This window comes from Cynocephalus volans, chromosome 7 (genome assembly GCF_027409185.1).
Source record: "Cynocephalus volans isolate mCynVol1 chromosome 7, mCynVol1.pri, whole genome shotgun sequence".
In the NCBI taxonomy this organism is placed as follows: Eukaryota; Metazoa; Chordata; class Mammalia; order Dermoptera; family Cynocephalidae; genus Cynocephalus; species Cynocephalus volans.
In genome coordinates this window covers 5,422,089-5,444,641 of record NC_084466.1, presented here as the reverse complement: position 1 = coordinate 5,444,641, position 22,553 = coordinate 5,422,089, and positions in this window count along the sequence as shown.

The following is a 22,553-nucleotide window of genomic DNA, read 5'->3' as shown; positions in this document are numbered from 1 at the left end:
CCACATAGCAGGATGAGATGTGATTAGGTTACAGTTGTTTTCTTCTTCTTTCTTAACTTGAGTATTTAGAATGAATCATATCACACATGAAATAAGTATTTTACAATTGAATGCTTTGGCTTTTAAAAAATAAGATTTAGTTCAAATTAGTTTATACAGAATAATGGATTTATTTAAATTAATGAAATCCTTATGTATATTTTAGTATAATTTAAAGCCAAACATAATAAGCCTCATGTGTCAGGTTATTATGATCGGTCATTAAAAATGAATATAAATGTAACACATACATTTCAAAAACATAACTAATTCTTTACAGGATGTATCTGAGTGAAAAACAATTTACCACGTTCTCTATTTATATAAGTTTTTTTTCTCTTAGAAAGGGTTCATTTTATTGCACGTAAATTACATTTCAATCAAGTTGATGAAAAACTATACAAAAAGGTATGCTTAGAGAAGTGTGACTTCCTCCTGATCCCTTCAGCTCAATGTGGTGCAAGAGCTAGCTTGCCCACACTTGCAAGGGCCGATTCTGTGCATCTCTGCAGGTACCTTGGAATTGACCACAGTGGGAGCATTTATACCGAGGAATTGCAAATGTTACAAACCAGGGATTTTGCAGGGTCCTTCTTTTTTGTAGAGAGTGGGTTTCCCAGTCCACCACTACCTCTACCTTATTTACTCCCCACCCCTTGTAGGTAACCCATTTCACTGGTTTCTGGTTTACTCTGTGTCTTTTGGTAAAAATAAGCCAATATGTGTTTGTCTTCTTATTTCCTCTTCTTTCATATACGAAAAGTGGCATACTATATATATTCTTTCGCACTCTGCAGTTCAGTTTATAGAGGTCATCTCCATGCAATATAAGAATAATTTCATATAGACTATTAAAACTATTGGTGGGTGTTATTTGCCAAAATGAAATAACTTCTTTTGAGGACAGTGGCTTACATTTATCTTTGAAAGATGTCTGGTTGACAAAATTCCATGAAATTCTGTTTCATGGAATAATTAGTTATTAAGTGGGCATATGATATGTTTTACACACACATCATCTGTTACATCGGACCCAATGAAAGGTGGTGGGTAGATGGTGCTGAGTTTTAGATGATTAGAACAGCTGTTGATCTAAAAAATTAGAATAGATTATGGTCAGCTGAGGTACATATTTTCACTTGTCTGCCAATGAAAAGAAAAACTAGTCAAAATAGCTCATAAAATATTCTGGAAGTGGTTTGGGGAACTTGGTATACTGAACTAGATAGGGGACTTATTAAAACAGTGAAGAGTTAAAATTGCTATCCAGAATTGCAATAGATAAAAAGTGACTCTTGAATAGTTATAGAATAGTCATAAAATAGAACCCTTCACACTTCCGTGGTTTTTACCAAGTTCTTTAATGCCTCTGAGTCAGTTTCCTCATCTTAAAAATGGGATAACTAAACATCAACAGAAAAGCTATTCTAATTCTAATAGGCATCTCTCTCAGGGAAGCTCCACTTGACAGAGAAAATGTCTCCGTCCTATATTCTGTCTCTTTCAGATTTCTGTTATTGGACTTAGTATAACTAAAACTTCTGTTACCTACTCCTCCTTCAACACACACACACACACATACACAGAGAACATAAGTGTTTCCAAGGAAAGATAAGTGCCTTACTGTATGAAGGGGACCCAAAATGTTTTTGATATTATTTGGTGTTATTTGGACTAAATAAAAAGTATTCGTTCCTCAGAGAAGTTACGTGAATTCAATGAAGTCTCTAACGTGAATGCATTGAATGACGTTTGACACAATTTAGTGCTGCATAAAGGTTAGTGTTTCTACTTTGGTTTTTAAATGCTGCAAAATAACCAGATCTCAACTCCACAAGATTTCGGGCTAAGCAATATTCTCCAAGGCAATTTAAAATATAGGCGTCATGAGAACAAAAAGTGAAATCCAAAGCTGTGAGAGAGAACTGAAACAGCTTTGGATTCCACAGGAGATGATGACTGTGTTAGCCAGCAAAGCAGTGTGAGGCTCAGAGAAAGTGTTAAATTAATATTACCAACACCCTCACCACTTTCACCCTCACCACTTTCACCCTCACCACTTTCACCCTCACCATTGTCTGGTCTGTAACCACCATCATTCACCTATAATTTCTACAAAAGACAGAAAAGTGAAAATCTTCTATCACCATAGAATGCTAAGGCAGTCAACTCTGTGACAGAATGTGGAAAGAACTAATTTTAATTACAAGGCCAGTGGCGGGGGATTGAGAAAAACATACTGAGCTTGAGCAAAATTTCACCTTCTTTTCAAGATACACACAACATCTGAGAAAATGTGGGGAGGTTTTTTTTGTTGTTGTTATTGTTGTTGTTGTTTTACTATTTGCAACACCTTACCTGTGACTCAGAGTCCTGACAATGAGATAATTATGTTCTTCTCAGGTCCAACAACAGCAGTGGTGTGGTGCATTCCGAAGGGTGTGGAACACACAAATAAACAGCAAGCCAGACCCAGGCAGGCAGAACCTAGCAACAGTGTGGCTGTCCATCTCTGTTTTCCTGTGTTCTAATCCATTCCCTGTGCCGGAAGTGGATTTGGACAGCTCTGTAGATGATGAAGTGAGAAGACACATACAGAAAATCAAAGTGCATTTAGTATTGGACCTGGGAATTGCAATGGGGGTTTTACTGCACACTGATCTACTTTCCAGCAGTGGATATAGAAGATTCCCCCATGACTGGACAGAAAATCAGGACCAAAGACTCATTTTTCATCCTAACATATATCAAACATTACACCTTGTTCAAGGTTGAGTACAGAAGTCAAACACACACACACATAGAGTAAATGTGATCTGTAGAGTACCACAAAGTCTATAAGAGCAGACAAAACAGAAGAGTAAATTTACACTGAAGATATATAAATGTTCTGACCCTTACACCAGAGATTACAAACTCAGATCTATACAGGGAGAGGAAGACAACTGCAGAAGATGGTAGCAATCTGGAATTCACTTATTCTATCCTAAATGGAAACTAGAAGTCAGCCCCTGCTGCTTATTGGTGAGTGGAAACATGAGCTTAGGGTAACCCAATCAGGTTTTTCAAATAAATATGAATCTCCAGACTTTTATGGCAGCTGTCCCAATATTCACGGTATTGTGTGTGTCAAACCAAACATGTCTGTGAGCCATTTGTGGCCCAGGAGAGCCAATATATTACCTTCCTCAAGCACTGAATATGAATGTATTAAAGTCTTAAAATGTTAGAAACACAAAGACTTGATGATCATTAGCATCATATTTTACCTGGGGACTTTGGCAGAATAAAAAAGCAAAATATAAAAGCAAATAAATAAAAAGCAGACATATGTATTTTAAAAATTAGGCTATAATCAAGTAAATTCATTTTGAAAATGCAAGTTTAATTCAACATTCGGACTAATAAACAATATGAAATAAATCTTTTGACAGCAAAAAGTGGTTAGTAAAATTCAATATCCATTCTTGATTTTTTAAAAATATTAAGTAGGACTGGATGTTTCTTAGAATGCCATCTTGTAAAGGAAGAGAAAATCCATGGGATGGAAGAAAATATTTGAAAATGATATATCAGATAAAGGAGGTTTATTCATAATATGTAATGAATCTTATAACCCAATAATATAAAGACAAATTATCCAATAAAAAATGATCAAAGGATTTGAATAGACATTTTTTTCAGACAATATACAAATGATATATGCATAAAATACAAATGAATAAGCACATGAAAAGATGCTCAACAAAATTAGCCAAGTAGATGCAGAGCAAAACCACAATGAGATGTGACTCATACCTACTAGAATGGCTAAAATAAAAGCAGACAACAAAAGTGTTGACAAGGATGGGGGAAACTGAAACCCTCCTGTATTTCTGGTGGGAATGTAAAGTGGTGCAGCTACTTTAGAAAGCACTTTGGTGGTTCCTCAAAAAGTTAAACATAAAATTACCATATGATCCAGCAATTCTACTCCTAGATATATACCCAAGCAAATTTTAAAATTGTGTTCACACAAAGCATGTATACGAATGTTCATAGCAACATTATTCATAACAACCAAAAAATAAAAACAAACCCAATGTTTGAATAAACAATAAAATGAAAGAATAAACAAAATGTGGTTTATATATACAATGCAATATTTTCTATCCATTAAAAGACTTAGTATTGTTTTTCTTTCTTTCTTTTTTTTTTTTGGCAGCTGGCCAGTAAGGGGATCCAAACCCTTGATCTTTTTGTTACAACACTACACTTTAAACAACTGAGTTAACTGACCAGCCCTTTCAGCCATAAAAAGAAATGAAGTATTGATATATGCTACAACAAGGATGAACTTTGAAAACGTTATGCTAAATGAAATAAGCCAGATAGTTTTTACTTATTGTATTATTTCATTTATATGAATCTGGGTATATGAATATCCAGAATATGGAAATGCAGAGAGACATAAATCAGATTGGTGGTTGCCAGGGGCTGGAGGGAAAAGAAATGGTATAAATAAGGTATTACAGGAGTGGCCCACAACTGTGTTTATGGCGTGCACACTGTTTTCAAATTAGGAAATTACCGTTACTTTCACCCACATCCCCAGATTGCAAACACCTGGCATTCCGGCAACAATGGCCCTGTAGTCTTACCTGGATGTTACTGGCTGGGCTGTGGTAGACCACGGGGCAGCCATAGCCTTTAGGTGGAAGCCTCAGTCCTCCAGTATACTGCAATCCCTGTGGTGAGTCACCCAACCCATGCCACTCATTAGTTTTCCTCGCTTTGTGACATGTACTGGTGACTTCTGGCATGAAAACACAATCATAGAATGAGTAGGAGACATGTCTGACAAGAGACATCAACCATTTCTCGATGTCTGAATTGGCTGGAGGAGAGATACTTGATGAGGAAGCTGCAGTCCAGAGTGGCAGGTCTCAAAATTGTCCGTTCTACTCCTTTTCTTATTTTTTTTAATTGACAGATACCTTGGTATATTTTTATCATATACGATATGTTGTTTTGAAGTATACAGTGACCCTTGGATAACATGGTTTGAACTGAATGGGCCCACTAATAGCCAGAGTTTTTCAACCTACTGCAGATAGAAATTTCAATATTCTTGTGATGCGGAACCTGTGCATACAGAGGACTGACTTTTCAGATACACAGTTTTTCCAGGACCGACTGCGGAACTTGAGTATTGAGGATTTTGGAATAGTGGGGGTCCTGGAACCAATCCCTCATGTATACTGAGAAATGACTGTATATACATTGTGGAATGGCTAAGTCTAATTAACAAATGTATTACCTTACTGTAATGCAGAACCCCAAATCTGTGAGCACACTCGTATAGTGCTTACCTGTTCTGGAAATGTCACCCAGAGGTAGCAGGTAGAGACAGTGGTTTATTAGACTTACAAGAGGCACTGATGGCAGCTGGTCGGTAAGAATTCGGTCCCACCACGGAGTACATACAGCAGTTATACAGTGAATAGATCAAAGTAGGGATGTAAATCATTTTCATGTGCAGGTCCTCAAGCAGCCCACATAACTCAGGGCACACCTGAGGTATGGTAAGGTAGATAAGTTAATCTACCAGCTCATCTCCTGGCGTCGGAGTGCTTGCTCACATGCTTAGTGTCCTGTTTCTTCCAGCATTCCGTCTGTCTGAAGGGGATATGCCTTTCCTTGGGTAACCACCTGGGCCTTGGGTAGCCACCTTGGCCACGGAGGAGGAAGGGGTACTCTGGCATGCAGGGGAGCAGGGAACAGTGCTATGTCCAGCATCTACCCTACACTTACATAGTTATCATTTTTGTGGTGAGAGAACATATTCACTCTCTTTACATTTCTCAGGAATACAATACATCAAAATCAACTGTTAAAACACAACTTGAGGCCTCCACTCTCAGAGATTCTGATTTGTTGGTCCAGCTTAGGGTCTGAGAATTTGTGTATCTGTCAAGCTCTTTGGTGATGCTGATGTATGGTCCAAACATCACACATTGACTAACACAGGTCTAGAGTACACGGGAGGAGGTTATAGCCAATGAGGGGACATATCTACAGAACCGCAAGGGAACATTGGGTCTCAAAAACACCAGTTACAAAAGAGTGCTGGAGTGAGGCTTGAGCATCAAATAGGAGGAAAGTATATTTTTTGGTCAGTTAACACGATCCTCCCACCTCTGCCCAGCACCTAAGTGTCTACCCACAGGACACTTATTAGTACAGGTATTTTCTGTAGAAATCCGTTCTAGAACAAGATGCTCACAGTATAGCCCCCAGATTACTTTCCTGCTGCCCAAATAATTACCCTAAAACAAGCCTGCTAGTTGACAAGACTTACCCATACCAATAGAGCTTTGATTTGTTTTCATCTCGAATATAAGTGAACCATTTGGTTCTTCACATATTTATTAAGATTCTTGTGATAAGAAAGACACCAAGATTAATAACTAGAACAAACGATCACAGAAGCAACCAGAAGTAGATGAGACCCCAAGGGGGAAAAATGGTGTCCACAGAGAGAGTCCAAAAGATCGAGTGAAAAAAATTAAAAATAAAAAGAACACAGAACATTTAAACTATGATATAAGAAGGTTTTAAATATTCAATAACTGGTAGGAATTCAAATTCAAGGAAAGAGCCTAAAAAAGGAATAAAAATTAAAGAAATGCAAAATATGAGTAGAATGATAAGAGATAGGAAATATTATTCCAAGAAATTTGAATTCTACTATTTTCAACAAATATAAATTCCAGAAAGAATGGAGAAAATAGATGGGAAAATGGTAAAATACTCACCACAAAATATTTTCCCAGAGCTGATGATCAGGAGCCTAAAAATAAAAGCAGCTTAACAAATGTCCAACAAAATAAATGAGAAAAGAATCATGATAAATATACCATTGTAATAACTGATAACAGCAAGTTTAAGGAGAATTCCCTAAAAATTTCCAGAATAAAAATCACCACATACAGATTGGAATCAAAAGGCATCAGATTTCCCATCAGTAACAACAAACACTGCAGGTCAGAGGATTAATGCCTTGAGAGTTGTATACAATAAAACTTGTTTAACTTAGAATTTTGTTGCAGTAAGATTTTCAGTGAAGTAACGTATTACAATAAAGAAATTTTTGCATTACAAGGAATCAGAAGGTTTAATCTCATTCATCTTTAGGGTGTGCTGTGTGAAAATAAGAGATAGGTCAAAAATAAAAAAAATCAATGATTGGATCTAGACCATAGTAATCCATCTTCAAGTAATAATGAAGGAAGATAAAATAATAATAGACAGGGAGTAGACAGAGAATTTATAAAATAACAGGAGAACAGAGAACCCCAAGAGAAAGTTATATTTAAAAAGGGGATGTGAAAGTTTTGACACGGTATTTGGAATATGTAATAAAATAAACCCAGATGATACAAGAAAGAAAAAGTACCCAGGCATGAAAGATACAAAGGGGTTTTCAAAAAGTTCATGGAAGAAGTTGTATTATCTTTTAATTCAATTTTTCCACGAACTTATTGAAGTACCCTCGTATAGTAGTTAACAGTAATTAGAGGTTGTTCAGGAGAAACAAACAAATGTATACACACTAACTAAAGATGAAAACTCCCTCTTTAAATAATAGATAGAAAAGTGATAGATAGCTAGTTGAATGGATCGAAGGATAGATGGACAGACAGATATACTCCTTAAATAATATTAAGATTTGTAATTCTGCAACTGAGGTCTTTTTATGCGTAGACATCATGTCCAACTTCGTAATGTCATTCAATTTACTGAGCACTTAAAAAAAAATAAACACACTGTCTAATAGAAATGCCACTAGTTTGTAACCTTTGCTATAAAATGAAAGATTGACAAGTTTGACTGCATAAAAATGTACCATTTGTATTTAGAAATTGACATCAGACATAAGGAGACAAGTAAGATTTCCATATCTGCTGATATGGCCAATCAGAAAAGCTGAGCAGTATAAAGTATCAAAAGTATAAAATATTGACAAAATGCTGGATAATACTTTCAGACATCTTAAGCGCATGGCTAAGCAGGTAAGTAAACAAGAAAAGTTTTAATTTTCAAAACTGAGCAAGACCTGGAATCCAGAAATATAAACCAGTGCTGAGCCTACCAGCCACCCTGAGGAGCCAGCAGAGGGCAGGGACAAAGCCTGGCATCTGTGAAGAAGACAGTCAAGTAAGGGACTCTGCATAAAGCAAGACCCCAAGGGCCACATGCTTAGGAGGAGTGTGTGCCAGAAACGGAAAACAAAACCCCCGCTCACAAAGGGTCCTGGCTTGCCTGGGGAGAAGCACACACCAAGTATTTCCCCCGCATCCATCTTCAACCACAGGTTGTTCCTCCCGTTGCTGTGGGCCTGAATTCACACCACCTGCATGCTTTTAGGTATTTTTTCTTTCCGTGGGATTATAAATTGAACTAACTTTATGGAGGTTGATTTGGCAAAAGCAGTCAAAATGAAAAATGTATCTTTTGAGCCAGGAATTTCACTTCTAGATTTATCTACTATGCAGATGCACACACACGCACACACACACACACACACACACACACACACACAAAATGTTCATGGATGCTTCTAAAAGTAAAAAACAAACACAGAGTGCTACGATGAGCCAAGAGTTGGAACCAGCCCAAATGTCCATCATCAGATGAGTGGATATGGAAAATGTGGTACATCTACACAATGGAATACTACTCAGCTATAAAAACGAATGAAATACTGCAAGTGAAACAAGTCAGGCAAAGAAAGAGAAATACCACATGTTCTCACTGATTGGTGGGAGCTAAAAATTAATATATAATTCATACACACACACACACACACACAAAAAAAAAAAACGGGAGGGGAAGAAGATATAACAACCACAATTACTTGAAGTTGATACGACAAGCAAACAGAAAGGACATTGTTGGGGGGGAGGGGGGAGCAGGGGAGGGAGGGAGGTTTTGGTGATGGGGAACAATAATCAGCCACAATGTATATCGACAAAATAAAATTAAAAATAAAAATAAAAAAAAAGAAATAGCAACAGTTAATTTCCATAAAAAAAAAAAAAAAACACAGAAAAAGAAACTATATGCTTATTAGTACGGATATGGGACAACCATTTTACACAATTATAAATATGGGCAGCAAATAAAAAAGATAATAAAATTAATAAAATATATTGCAATTATTATTTAAACATTTTTTAAATCTTCAAGTCAATTGCTCCTTGCACTTCATACTGATTTCTGTTTTCTGAGACAGAAAAATTGAATATTAAACTCTGTTAAGAAAATAATTCTGGGATAAACATGTCCCTAGCCTAAAAAAAGGTGAAATGGAAGTTAGGAATAGAACAGTAAATATAAGTAGAATGTTGAGCACAGAAATCAACAAAATTCAACACCTTTTCTAAATATAGCTGGTCAAGTCAGCAAAGTTTATAATTATAAAATTTTGGTATATATAATTATAATTATAAATTTTGTTATACCCAAAAAGTCAGCCTCCTTTATGTGCAGGCCCTGAAGTGCTGTCCTTTCTGCCCATGTCTGCCCAAATCACACCAGCCCACACATCCCCCTGCCCACAGGCGCCCGCCCAGTGGACGTGCTGGATTGTGCTGGGGACCGCAGTCCTGCCTCCCTAGGTACACGGATGCCATTTCCCACCTGAGTCTTGTTGCCTGAAGGGGCTCCCAGAATCACAAGTCCCACCTTAAGCAAGGAAGTGTGGAAGCAGCAGGGCCCCTTGGCCAGGAGACCTAACTCTCAGGACCCACAGACCTCACTTCTCTTCGGGGTGTCCTGGGATTTACCCCCCCAGCTATTTCCTGGCACCCCGGGCTTTTCTCCTGCACAGAGCCCTCCAGAAATCCCCGGGGTAATTTTTCAATGGGTTTAGGCTTTTTCAAATGACAAGGAGACACAAGCTGCCTTTGCTTTCATCCAGCCAAAATCCCGGAGGGGGGGAAGGATTTATAAAAGAATTACAAATCCTGGCTCCTTGCTTGAAATGAGGAGAAAGAAAAATGATAGGAAGTAAAAAAACAATTTACTATTTCAATAACATGTCTTGGCCGCATTAAGAAAGGAGATTTAAGCATGTCAAATTTAAACCACAGTGAAAATGCTTAAGGCAAGAGAGCATCAGAGAAAACAGAGAATTGTTGTGTAGTTTAAAATTAAATTTTGAATAAAATCATAACATCAAATTCAAAGAGAAAGGGAAACAAGTCTTTGGACGCTAAGAAAACAACTAACAAGGACAATTTAAAACCTGCAGCGTAGCAGCGTCATTTCTCGGAATACAAAGGTGTGCAGCACGTGATCCCTGTTCTGAAGGGCGTGCAACGGAGCACAGAAGACTCAGAACCCAGGAGCGCCCAGGGCGGGCTGCACTCGGCTAATGCAGCCGTGGGTGAAGCTGCTCTCCCGGCAGCTAGCGATGCCCTAGCTCTCAGTGAGGCCACTTGCCCAAACAGATCAAATTCACCACGATGCTGCTGCAGTTAGACACAGTTCCCTGCAGAATCCTGGACAAATAGAGAGCAGGTGGTAGTAGTTATCGCCTTCTACATCAAGTTAATTTTCAAGAAGAGTAATCATGTTTATCCTTGTTTTCCCCTCCCTATAAAATGTCAACAGGAACACGTCAGATGACTTCCACATGTCACCATCCTCATTAAAAAATTCAAGTAAACAAACAAACAAACAAAATTCATAAATGCATTTTTGGAGACAGTGAGTGAAATGTCTCGAGGTTTGCTGCGAAGAAAAAAAAAACTGGGGTGATCGTTGGAGTTGGAAGGACGACCAATAGAGAGTTTTTTTTTTTTTTCCTCCATTAGGAGAATTAAACAAACACGTAGCTAATAGGTATGAGACCCTGTAAGAGGAAAATCGATGAAGGAGAGGAGAGAGGTGGGAGCTTCTGGTGTTAAGTCCTGTGAGAGAAGGGTGACAGGTGGGCTGGCGGAACAGCTACCCGAGCTGGGGTCACAGCCAGCTCGTTCTTAGGAACAAGAGGACGCAGAATACGACCACAAATGCTGGGCTTCGAGATGGGAAGAATGGGCTTGAGGACGGTCTCTTCCAGCTGTTTCTCTTCCTCCATGAAATGAGAAGCAAGGACATGAGACGCAAGTAGCAAAGCGAGGTATAAGCCTCCCACCGGTTCCACAGGTGCCATTGTCCCCCGTGCCTATGGGTTCTTGATCCTTAAATTCTCCTCTTTCTTCTACATCTTTAACCTCGTCCCCTCCATTGACTCCTTCTCTTCTGTATCATTGCATGTTTAAGATTGCCTCATCCTGAACAAGAACAAAAACAAGCCTCCAAATTTTCTCCACTCTGGCTACTGTCTTTCGACAAATTCTTATTTACCACCTGCTCCTTGTCAGACCCTGAGCTTATTGAGCTTATGCTAAGAATCAGAGATAAATGCCACACGATTCTGTCGCTTACGGGTGCTGACCAGCTAACAGGCACCTTTCTTCTACCCCTCATGGATAAAAATCTGGGAATAGTGTTTATATTTGTTGTCTCCATTTCCTCATTTCCCATTCTGTCTTCTGTTCATTGCAACTTGTTTCCAGCCTCCACCAACTCACTGAAATTCTTCCAGGGTCCAGTGATCTCGTAGTTGACAAATCAGTACACTGGTCCTTCTCAGGACATACTGCACATTGTGTACAGACTCTACAGTAACCATGTGTGACTCCCACCTCCTAGTGTTTACACCTTTCAGTAATCCCCTATGGAGTATGGGCAGGACCTGCGTCTTGCTTCTAACCAACACAATATGGCAAAGGTGAAGAGACAGCACTTGTGTGATTGTGACAATGTGTAAGATTCCAATTTGGCAGACTGGAGGAGAAATTCTCCTTGCTGTCTTGATGAAGTAAGTAGCCACGTGGAGGAAGCCCATGTAACAAGGAGCTGTGGGGGCCTCTAGGACCTGAGATGCCCTCAGCCAGCAGCCAGCAAGAAGCAGGGCCCCTGAGTCTTAGATGCAAGGAAATGAAAAATGTCAATAACCTGAATGTACTTGGATATGGGTCTTCCCCTGTCAAGCCTGCACGTGAGAACACAGCCCAGTGAACACCTCAGTGGCAGTGTCCTGAGATCCTGGGCAGAAGGCCCGGTTAGGCTGTGCCCAGACTCCTGACCCATGGCAACTGTGAGATAATAAATGGGTGTTGTCCTAAGCTTCCAAGTTTGTGTTAACCTGTTAAGCAATAGCAAAGCAGCACATTGTATATGAGTTAAGGAACATTCATAACTGTTTACCATTTTCTCTCTCTTGAAATTTTCTCCATCCTTTTCTTCTGTGACACCATTCCTTTCTGATTTTTCTGCTTATTCTACAAAAATTCCTTCATGGTGTGGTGTGTGTGCAACGGTCTTCTATCTCTGTCAGTGTTAGCATTCTTCATGGCTCCATGCTCTTCCTGCACCCTCGGAACATGGTGCTGGCTTCCAGATTTTCGTCTCTAACTCTGATCTCTTGCAAGCCAGAGACACATATTTGTGATTTCCTGGTAAACCTGATAACTCCACCTGAAGAAATCAAAACCCTGACACTCCTCCTGTACAGAAATTTGGCACCATCATTCAGCCCCCCCCAGCCCAAAATTCCAAAAGCAACACTCTAGATCACTCTCTCTCCCTGTAATGTTCTTCATCCAGAAAATTCTGATTAACCATGTATCAACTGATTTTAAATTTAAGTATCTTCCATATCCTTCCATCGTCTCTATCTCCACAGATAATACTTCAGTTTGAAAAGTCATTTTTCCTGAACTATTTCCACAGCGTACCAGGCCATGACATTAAAAAAAAATGTTTTGTTTTGTTTTTATTGGTTATGAATATTCACGGGGTACAAAGCAAATTGTCACCACTTGTGCCTAAGATGTGATGGCCAGATCCATACTGGCAGCATTTCTATTACCACAAATTGTGATTAAGCCCCATGTCACCCACTCAATTATCCCCGAACTTCCTCCCCATTCCTCTTTCCTCACTCTATGTTGTATCCCTAGGTCTGTTCTCTCCCTCTGCAGGCCCAACGCCCCACTGTGGTCTTTCTTTCCTTTCTTTTTTATCTTAGCTCCCACTTATGAGAGAGTACATATGGTATTTATCCCTCTGTGCTTTACTTATTTCACTCAACATAAGTTTCCTCAAGCTCATTCATGTTGCAAATGGGAGAATTTCATTCTTTTTTATGGCAGAAAAGTATTCAATGGTGTATATATACCACAGTTTCCTTGTCCAATCATTCATTGATGGACATTTAGGTTGGTTCCAGCTATTATGAACAGAGCTGCAATGAACATGGGAGTGCAGGTATCCCTTTGACATAATGATTTCTATTCTTTTGAGTATATACCCAGAAGTGGGATTGCTGGATCATATGGAGGATTTATCTGTAGTTGTTTGAGAAAACTCCATACTGTTTTCCATAGTGGTTCTACTAATTTACAGTCCCACCAGCAGTGTAGGAGTGCTCCCTTCTCTCCACACTCTCCTAAGCCATGACATTTTAGGCTTGTCCCCATTTATTGGTTAACACAATACCTCTTGAGCACATGACATTCTATGGGGTCATCACTGGGGGTAGGGTTTGGAATATTGAGCCAGATACACCTGTTGATGCCCTAAGGGAGCTCATTTCTCCACTATTGGAGAAGCCTAGCTTACTGCTCATCAGGGAGCTGTGGTATAACCTCTAGGCAGTGCTACCCAAAGTGCTGGTCCACAAAAAATAAGGCACTCGAGTTAAATGTTAACCAATGCATTGCTATTTTCTTCAACAGTGTCTATTTTTTTAAAAAAGTCAGCTGAACTGAATAGTGCACTTAATGATGTAGTCAATTTATAATCTGGAGCAAGGCTTTTTTTTTTTTTTTTTTTTAAATCATGTCTTGGACCAGAAACACACAGTCTGCAGACTGGCAGGAGATCCACAGATAGCATCTGAGTAGGGATACTTTATTCCATCCCGTCACTGTTGCCAAATGACTTCTGTAAGGGTGAGTCACGTTATCATCCCTTTTCTATAAATTACTGCAGTGGTTCTCTTTTCACTTATTAGATAATCCACAAACTCCTTTTATTAGCACAAAATAGACCTTAATGAACTAGCCCTAGCTGCCTCTCGATTCCTAACTTTGTACATTTTATTATGCTACAAGCACACTCAACAATCTGTATTTCTCTGACCTTGACATTTTATTTCCATTACACGATGAGTTACTCCTTCTACTTAAGAAGTCTTTCACTTTCTTGTCTCCTTGTTAAATTCTAACTTGTTCTTAAGACTCAGGCCTGTTACCAATATTCCTATGAACTAAACTCTGTCTGATAATATACCTCTGGTTTAGATTTTATACCATCTTTGAGGGTAATTATTGCCATTCACTAGATTAAATTCTTTAAAGGCAATGATTTTGTCTTAATTATTCATGTATGCCCAGAGCATAGCAAAGTCCCTGGAGCTTGAAATTTATTTGTGAAACAAAGCAAATTCATCTTAATATCTCCACTCTTGCAGCTATCCTTTCTCCTAAGTATCCAGTACTCTCATCTGGCACTTAGCAACAAAACGTCCTGTATATGTCTGTCTTGGGCAATATATTTGTCTCTTAGAGACACTGCATTAACCTAATAATAATAATAAAAACTCATGATTGAAATTGAAACATTGTACCACACCATTAGGAGTGACATATTTGTGGTTGATGGAACCTCACACATAACTCAAGCTGTTGACTCAAATTTTTTATGCCTGTCTTGCCCATAGGGAAAGTTTACTTGGGTAATGGAAAGGGTGAAGAAAAGAGAGAAGGATAGATTTGCAGCAGAGGTGAGGACTCATTTGTCTCTGTTGTTTATTTTTATTTGTATTTCTTAATTCTTCTGCTGAAGTCAGTTCTTTTACATTTCTCTTGTTCACATCAGTAGGTTCCAGGTTGAAGAGTATGAACTTTTCCAAAACAGGATGAGCAATATTTCTGACGAGAAGGCAGTTCTGTAAAGGGAAGTGTTTCTTCCCTTCTTGGTTAGTGAGGATTATTGCTGCGTGGGATTTCTTTTTATTAATGACATACTAAATTCTATTGCATTTATTATGACCACACCTATTTCCTTCTCAGGACAAGTCACATTTTTAGTGACTATTCTATTATAATCATTGCCCAATTCCTCCCTTTTCCCTGTGGGACTTTCATGGTTCTCATGTATAACTTTCCCACTGTATGAGGCAAAGAAATTGCTTTCTTCTAATAGTTAGTCCCTGTAGAGACAGGATAAACACATCCTTTGAACAGAGTATGTTGCAGGGTAATATTTGTTAATAATTTGCTTTTACTGATGTTGATTACCTATTCATACTCTCAAACAACTAGGCAACTGAATCAATTGGACAGGAACAATTAGTTAACCTGATTGTCCTTGATTCACTAGCAGCACAGTGGGATGTTTTAGAGTACTTGGTTTTAAAAGAAAGGAATGAAATAAGAAGGTCAATGAATGACCTCATATGTTTTCACTTGTATGAAATCTAAAGGACTTTCATCATCACAATGTATGCTTTTAACCGTTTGACCCACGGAATTTTAATTCACGGACTAACTTATAATACAACTTTTAGAAGAAAATAATACTATCACAGTGAATTGAAACAAAATGACACCTTTCTTCTATTCAGGATTAAGTCCTCCTGAAAGAATAAAATTTGTGACCACATATTTTATGATTCCGTTTATATAAAATGACCAGAATGGACAAATCTGTAGAGACAGAAAGTTTAGTGTTTGCATAGAGCTGGGGAGAAGGAAATAGGGAGTGACTGCTAATGGGTAGCGTGTTTCTTTCGGGGTGATGAGAATGTTCTGGAATTAGACTGTGGTAATGATTGCACAACTCTGAATGTACTAAAAACACTGAATTGTACCCTTTAAAAGGGTGACTTTTATTGTATGTGAATTATAGCTTCATAAAAATGATATATAGAGAAGATGTTATCTATGCTGTACTTTAACGTGCCTCTGTATTAAAAGCACAGTAATGTTTTTTCTGACTATGCCCATTGTTTTGAAAACAGAAACATTTTTTTTTCTTTTATCCATTTTAAGATTTATTGGGTTGGAATTAAAATCTTCATCAACACAACACAAAAGTAACTCCACTGCAACAAAAAATCATTGTTAAAGAAAAAAAATACAGGCACTATACATTTCCTAGTAGCACTTTACAAAAGATACTACAAGAAATGTTTTATAATTTATCCCAGACAAACTGGGGATAAGACTATTTAAACATTCAGCACAATGTAAATACTCTACAAAGTAAAAGTTCCTGAAGCACCCCTTTTTTTCATATGACTAAACTGTGCAGCACATTAGGAATGCCAATTAAAGTTTCAAATTACATTTTTATATCTTTAATTCATGGAGTATCAAATTTAGAAGTATTTTATTTACTAAAGCTTTATTATTTAATTTTTCATAAGGACATTTGTCCCCAAATAAATTTGCTAAAATTTTAACCAACCTATTTCCTGCCCTTGCTGAGGTCCCTGCCCCACCCTGCAGCTGCACCTGCTGTGCTGGCTTGTAGGGGAGGGCGCTGGACAGACACTGAGCCTACCTTCTACCCTCCCTCCAGGACACCACCAAAATCCTCTGAATCCTCTGAATCCTCTGCAAAGTGCATGCCATTTGCTTTTCAACTCAACAGTTCTAAGCAGAGTTGATCTCTGAATCTTCTGCCTCCAAAGCAACATCTCCTTACCACCTCTCTGGACACACTGGAAAACACTGGTCTGGAGGCTCTGGCTCTGCTGACTCTTTTAGAGAATAAATAAATGCCTTTGCTCTGTTATGATAGAATGATATATGTTTAGCTGTTTAATAAATAAACAGCAAGGAAATGGCCATTGTGTCTCTGTAGATTTTTTTTTTCATTTAATTCAGAGAAAACCATAGCAGAACAAAAAAGTAAAACCATTTAAAATGTAAAGTATATGCAAGTATTGACCAAGAGCATCATTTTTGTATTAACAAGCAAATAAGTCTAATAAATATTGGATTAAAGAAGGAAATTGTATATTTTAGGATTTTTACTAACTTAAGAAGCTTAGCTGGTGCCTTAAGGATTCATCTAAAATTAGTTTTCTCTCTATGCAGAATTTGAATACATTACAAAAATAAAAAAATAATTGTCTTTAACACAACAAATCAAATTTACATTTCTTTTTCTTTTCTCTCCTTTTTTATTTTTATTTATTTTTTTTATTTTATTTATTTATTTTTTTAAATGCAAAGTAGTATTTTTATTTTTTCTGAGGTACTGATTTTTGGGAGCTGCATATGGCAGTTTTTGTGGAACATATTTTTTGCGTACATTTTTTTTCTTTTTTTTTTATTATTTGAAATTCCATGCCTTTGTAAATCCAAGCCTTAAGCCTACTTGTTTTATTTTTTTTTATTTTTTTATTTTTTTTATGATCAGAGCTGGATATTTTTTTTTTTTTAATTTTTATTTATTTTTTTTTTAAATTTTATTTTGTCAATATACATTGTAGCTGATTATTGCTCCCCATAACCAAAACCTCCCTCCCTTCTCCCTCCCCCCCTCCCCCCAACAATGTCCTTTCTGTTTGCTTGTTGTATCAACTTCAAATAATTGTGGTTGTTATATCTTCTTCCCCCCCCCCGCTTTGTGTGTGTGTGTGTGTGTGTGTGTGAATTTATATATTAATTTTTAGCTCCCTCCAATAAGTGAGAACATGTGGTATTTCTCTTTCGGTGCCTGACTTGTTTCACTTAATATAATTCTCTCAAGGTCCATCCATGTTGTTGCAAATGGCAGTATTTCATTCGTTTTTATAGCTGAGTAGTATTCCATTGTGTAGATGTACCACATTTTCCGTATCCACTCATCTGATGATGGGCATTTGGGCTGGTTCCAGCTCTTGGCTATTGTAAAGAGTGCTGCGATGAACATTGGGGAACAGGTATACCTTCGACTTGATGATTTCCATTCCTCTGGGTATATTCCCAACAGTGGGATGGCTGGGTCGTATGGTAGATCTACTTGCAATTGTTTAAGGAACCTCCATACCATTTTCCATAGAGGCTGCACCATTTTGCAGTCCCACCAACAATGTATGAGAGTTCCTTTTTCTCCGCAGCCTCGCCAGCATTTATCGTTCATAGTCTTTTGGATTTTAGCCATCATAACTGGGGTTAGATGGTATCTCAATGTGGTTTTGATTTGCATTTCCCAGATGCTGAGTGATGTTGAGCATTTTTTGATATGTCTGTTGGCCATTTGTATATCTTCCTTAGAGAAATGCCTACTTAGCTCTTTTGCCCATTTTTTAATTGGGTTGCTTGTTTTCTTCTTGTAAAGTTGTTTGAGTTCCTTATATATTCTGGATATTAATCCTTTGTCAGATGTATATTTTGCAAATATTTTCTCCCACTCTGTTGGTTGTCTTTTAACTCTTTTAATTGTTTCTTTTGCTGTGCAGAAGCTTTTTAGTTTGATATAATCCCATTTGTTTATTTTTCCTTTGGTTGTCCATGCTTTTGGGGTCGTATTCATGAAGTCTGTGCCCAGTCCTATTTCCTGAAGTGTTTCTCCTATGTTTTCTTTAAGAAGTTTTATTGTCTCAGGGTGTATACTTAAATCCTTAATCCATTTTGAGTTGATTTTAGTATACGGTGAGAGGTATGGATCTAGTTTCATTCTCCTGCATATCGATATCCAGTTATCCCAGCACCACTTGCTGAAGAGGCAGTCCCTTCCCCAGTGAATAGGCTTGGTGCCTTTGTCAAAGATCAGATGGCAGTAAGTGTGTGGGTTGATTTCTGGATTCTCTATTCTATTCCATTGGTCAGTGTGTCTGTTTTTATGCCAGTACCATACTGTTTTGGTTCCTCTCCTTTTTTAAATTAAATTTTTCATCAGATAGTGAAATATGTGCTCAGCTCTGAATCCAGGTTTATAAAAATATTAATAGGCAGTACAGATTATGATAAAACACCCCTTTTTTCCCGCAGCTTTTAAAGAATATTGAACTAAAATATTTCACATAAGGCAGCAGGTACAGCCAATCTAGCAACAGCCTTATCAGTTTCTGTATAAAAAGGAGCTGATTTTATTGCTGAAGTGAGACTTTGATGTGTGAATGTCTTATATTCATTTTAAAGTCTTTGTTTAAATTCAAGTGAACAAGCAACCAGAAATATCTTATCTAGTAACAGGAACACTCTAATGTTAAAGGAGTTTCTTTTTTTATCTTTATCTTTTTTTCAAAATATTTTAAAATTAGTATTTCAAATCCCTGAATTAAAATTAGTATTTCAAATCCCTGAATTAGAATTTCAAATTCCCATATTTTGCAGTTTTTATACAATGCATTCTCAACAGTTTACAATCCAGATATTTATTGATAGCAGTCAAACAAGTTCATTGAATCTTTACGTTTGCCTTGTTGGTCTCTGAGGAAAGCCGAGGTGAACGTGCTGTTGTTGGTGGTCTTGCTCAGTTCCGTTCACCAGTACAGACCTGCTGGATTTTCAAGAAGCTGATCAGCTGCTACCTGGCTGCTCAGCACATCTTTTAATAACCTTATTCCAAAAATAGTTTATAAGTATAGATAAATCCTTGCTAAAGGATATGTTAGAGAAAATATCTAAATGATAACTTAGTAGAAGCTTATTGATTTGAGAAATGCTAAAGCCAAGTGAGTTGTATAATTAATTTGGGCTTAAAAGTCTTTTCACTATATAATTACTTCTATATATGCAGTATAAAAATACATGACTTATATGAGAATCTTCTGCTCACATTTTGTAGGTGGTGAATCATGCAAAAACATCATAGAAAAATGAATGTCCAAAGGGAGATTCGTTGGCGTGTGTGCTTTTTTTTTTTTTTCTAAAATTTATGTATTATTGTTAAGACTGAGGAAAATCATTGAAGAACTGAGTTGGAGACTGAATGACGTTCCTTCTCCAGTAGTAGGCATTGCATAAACAGTACATGAAACATCAGGGGCACACCGTCACTTTGGGTTAAGCACACGTGAGCTAGGCAAATCTAGGTTCAGACCCTCTTCCAAGGGAATGGACAGTTTCTGAGGGAAGATTGTGTCTGTTTCATTCACCACTGTGTCTTCAATGCCTAGAAACGTGTTTGAAACATGTTAGATGTTTGGCAAATATTTGTAGAATTAATATCTATTTTGAGCAAGTTTAATTTTAAAAAGATTAAAATTATCTTTGGTGTGCTCTATTATTTAAACACATCACAGAAACATTTAATAGAGAATTGCTATAAAAATTTCCTATGCTAGAAGTATAGAGTTGGCCAAAACTCTGCTTTTCTCTGTGAATGTTTTCCTTGTGTCTAATGATTCTTTGGATGGTTTCAAGATTGCTAAGGCTCACGTGAAAAATTAGTTGCCTCCTGGTTACCCACCTTTTTCTTGAGCTTGAGACTATTTGAACCGAAAACTGCATTGTTTTGAGATGTTTTCAACCTAATAATTTTAAAAACAACTTATTTTAGCACACCAGTGTCTACATTGCTTTGTGCCCATGGGAAATTAACAAGGAATCAAAACTCCCTCTTTTTTGCAATGGCATCTTTTCACCTTGTAGAACTATTGAATAAAATTATTTTTCTATTCATTTAAAAAATAAATGTATGGTTAATGCTTTTAAAGATAATTCTGGCTACAGAAACATTAAAAATGTATACAGTTTCCTAACATTTAATAATAAATGCAATCAATTAGCCATCTCATTCTGGGATATATATGATGTGCTGGTTTAATAACGCTGGCTTTTAATATTCCATAACCCAGCTTTAGTGCTTTCTTTTAAGTGAATGTAGTTGGTGGATGCGAATTTGCACACAGGACTTAGTTGCAAAGATTCTGGAAAATGTGGTTTTAGCCTTCTAATCTTTTTGTATAGAAGGTTGGAGTGGAGTTTGTATTAGTCTGTTTCTGTTGCTTATAACAAAATTCCTGGAACTATGTAATTTGTAAGAAAAGAAAATTTATCGCTTATGGGTTTAAAGGCTGGGAAATCGAAAGTCCAGCAAACACATCTGGTGAGACTCTTCCTTCATGGTGGCTTCAGTGACACAGGGTATCACATTGTAAGATGGTGGGAGCAAAAAGAGAGAGAGAGACTCTCACGTGCTCTCCTTTTACAGCCCTCAGAACCATGCCCATGACCACCATTATTAATCCATTGATTAGGGCATGATCCTCAGAATTTAATCACCTCTCCAAGGCCCTACCTTTCAATAACCGTAATAGGATTTCTAATCTCTTAATATTGTTGCAGTGGAGACCAAACCTCTAACGCATTAAACTTTTGGGGGACACAATTCAGTCCACTATGGAGATCTAGAGAGCAAAACAAAACACATTTTTTATTTGTTGATTGAAAGATGGCTGCGTCCGACTCCAGGCATCGCCTCTGCATTCAAGGCAAGGCGAAAAATTAAGGACTAGTTAAGTATTATCTGCTCATTCTTCATTGTTCATAAAGGCCTCTGGTCCACATCTGGAGGCAGAGGTCAGGAAATCTAACATGCTCTGATCAGCCACGTGTCTGCCTCATCAGCTAAGCATGCAGTGCAGTGTCTGCCCATCAGCTACCATGTCATTCAAGAATCAAAGTGACAAAAGATACTTTCAGAGATTCATGCTCTTAGGGACTATGCACTCTTCTTGAAAGAAAGGCACTTAATAAAAAAATCAGCCATCTAAGAATTGCATGGAGACATTAGGGTTAAAGGATTGATGGCCAACATGGAATCCACTACAGAGTAAAGGTATGGAGCAGGAAAAATCAGTGTAAATAATATAAAACCACATCAACTCAGTTTGGAGTTGGAAAGTGAAGAGGAGTGGAGGAGAAGAGAGTTTTAATATTTTTATCTTTCATAATGGAGAATCAATAGATTTATCTAAAGCTGATAACTTAATAGAAGTTTAAGAGTGTAAATAAATCCCTCAGAAAAAAAATTATAACATAATCAATTATATTATTGTTATAAGGAAGTTGAAAGAGAAAGAGGAGAGAGAATAATTCATAATGATTTATTTTATCATCTGAAAATTAAACAAAAGGGGAGATAAATATATCTTTATTTCTTACTATTTTTCACCGGGGCCCACTGCTTGATTTTTTATAAAGTATTGAAAACATATTATTACAATTTAAAAAGGATTTTTTTAAGATAACGTAACCCGGACTATAGTCTCTCTAAACACTCAGAGGGAAGAAATGTACATGTGCACACACACAAACACACACACCCCAAATTAAAAACATAGAGACAATGGGGAAAAAGAGATAAGGCAGAAAATTCATTAAAAAGAAAATAGAGAAGAAAAATATCAGAAAGATGACAAAACTGAGATCAAACTTGCCTGTCTTATCAGTAAATGTAAATGAAACAAG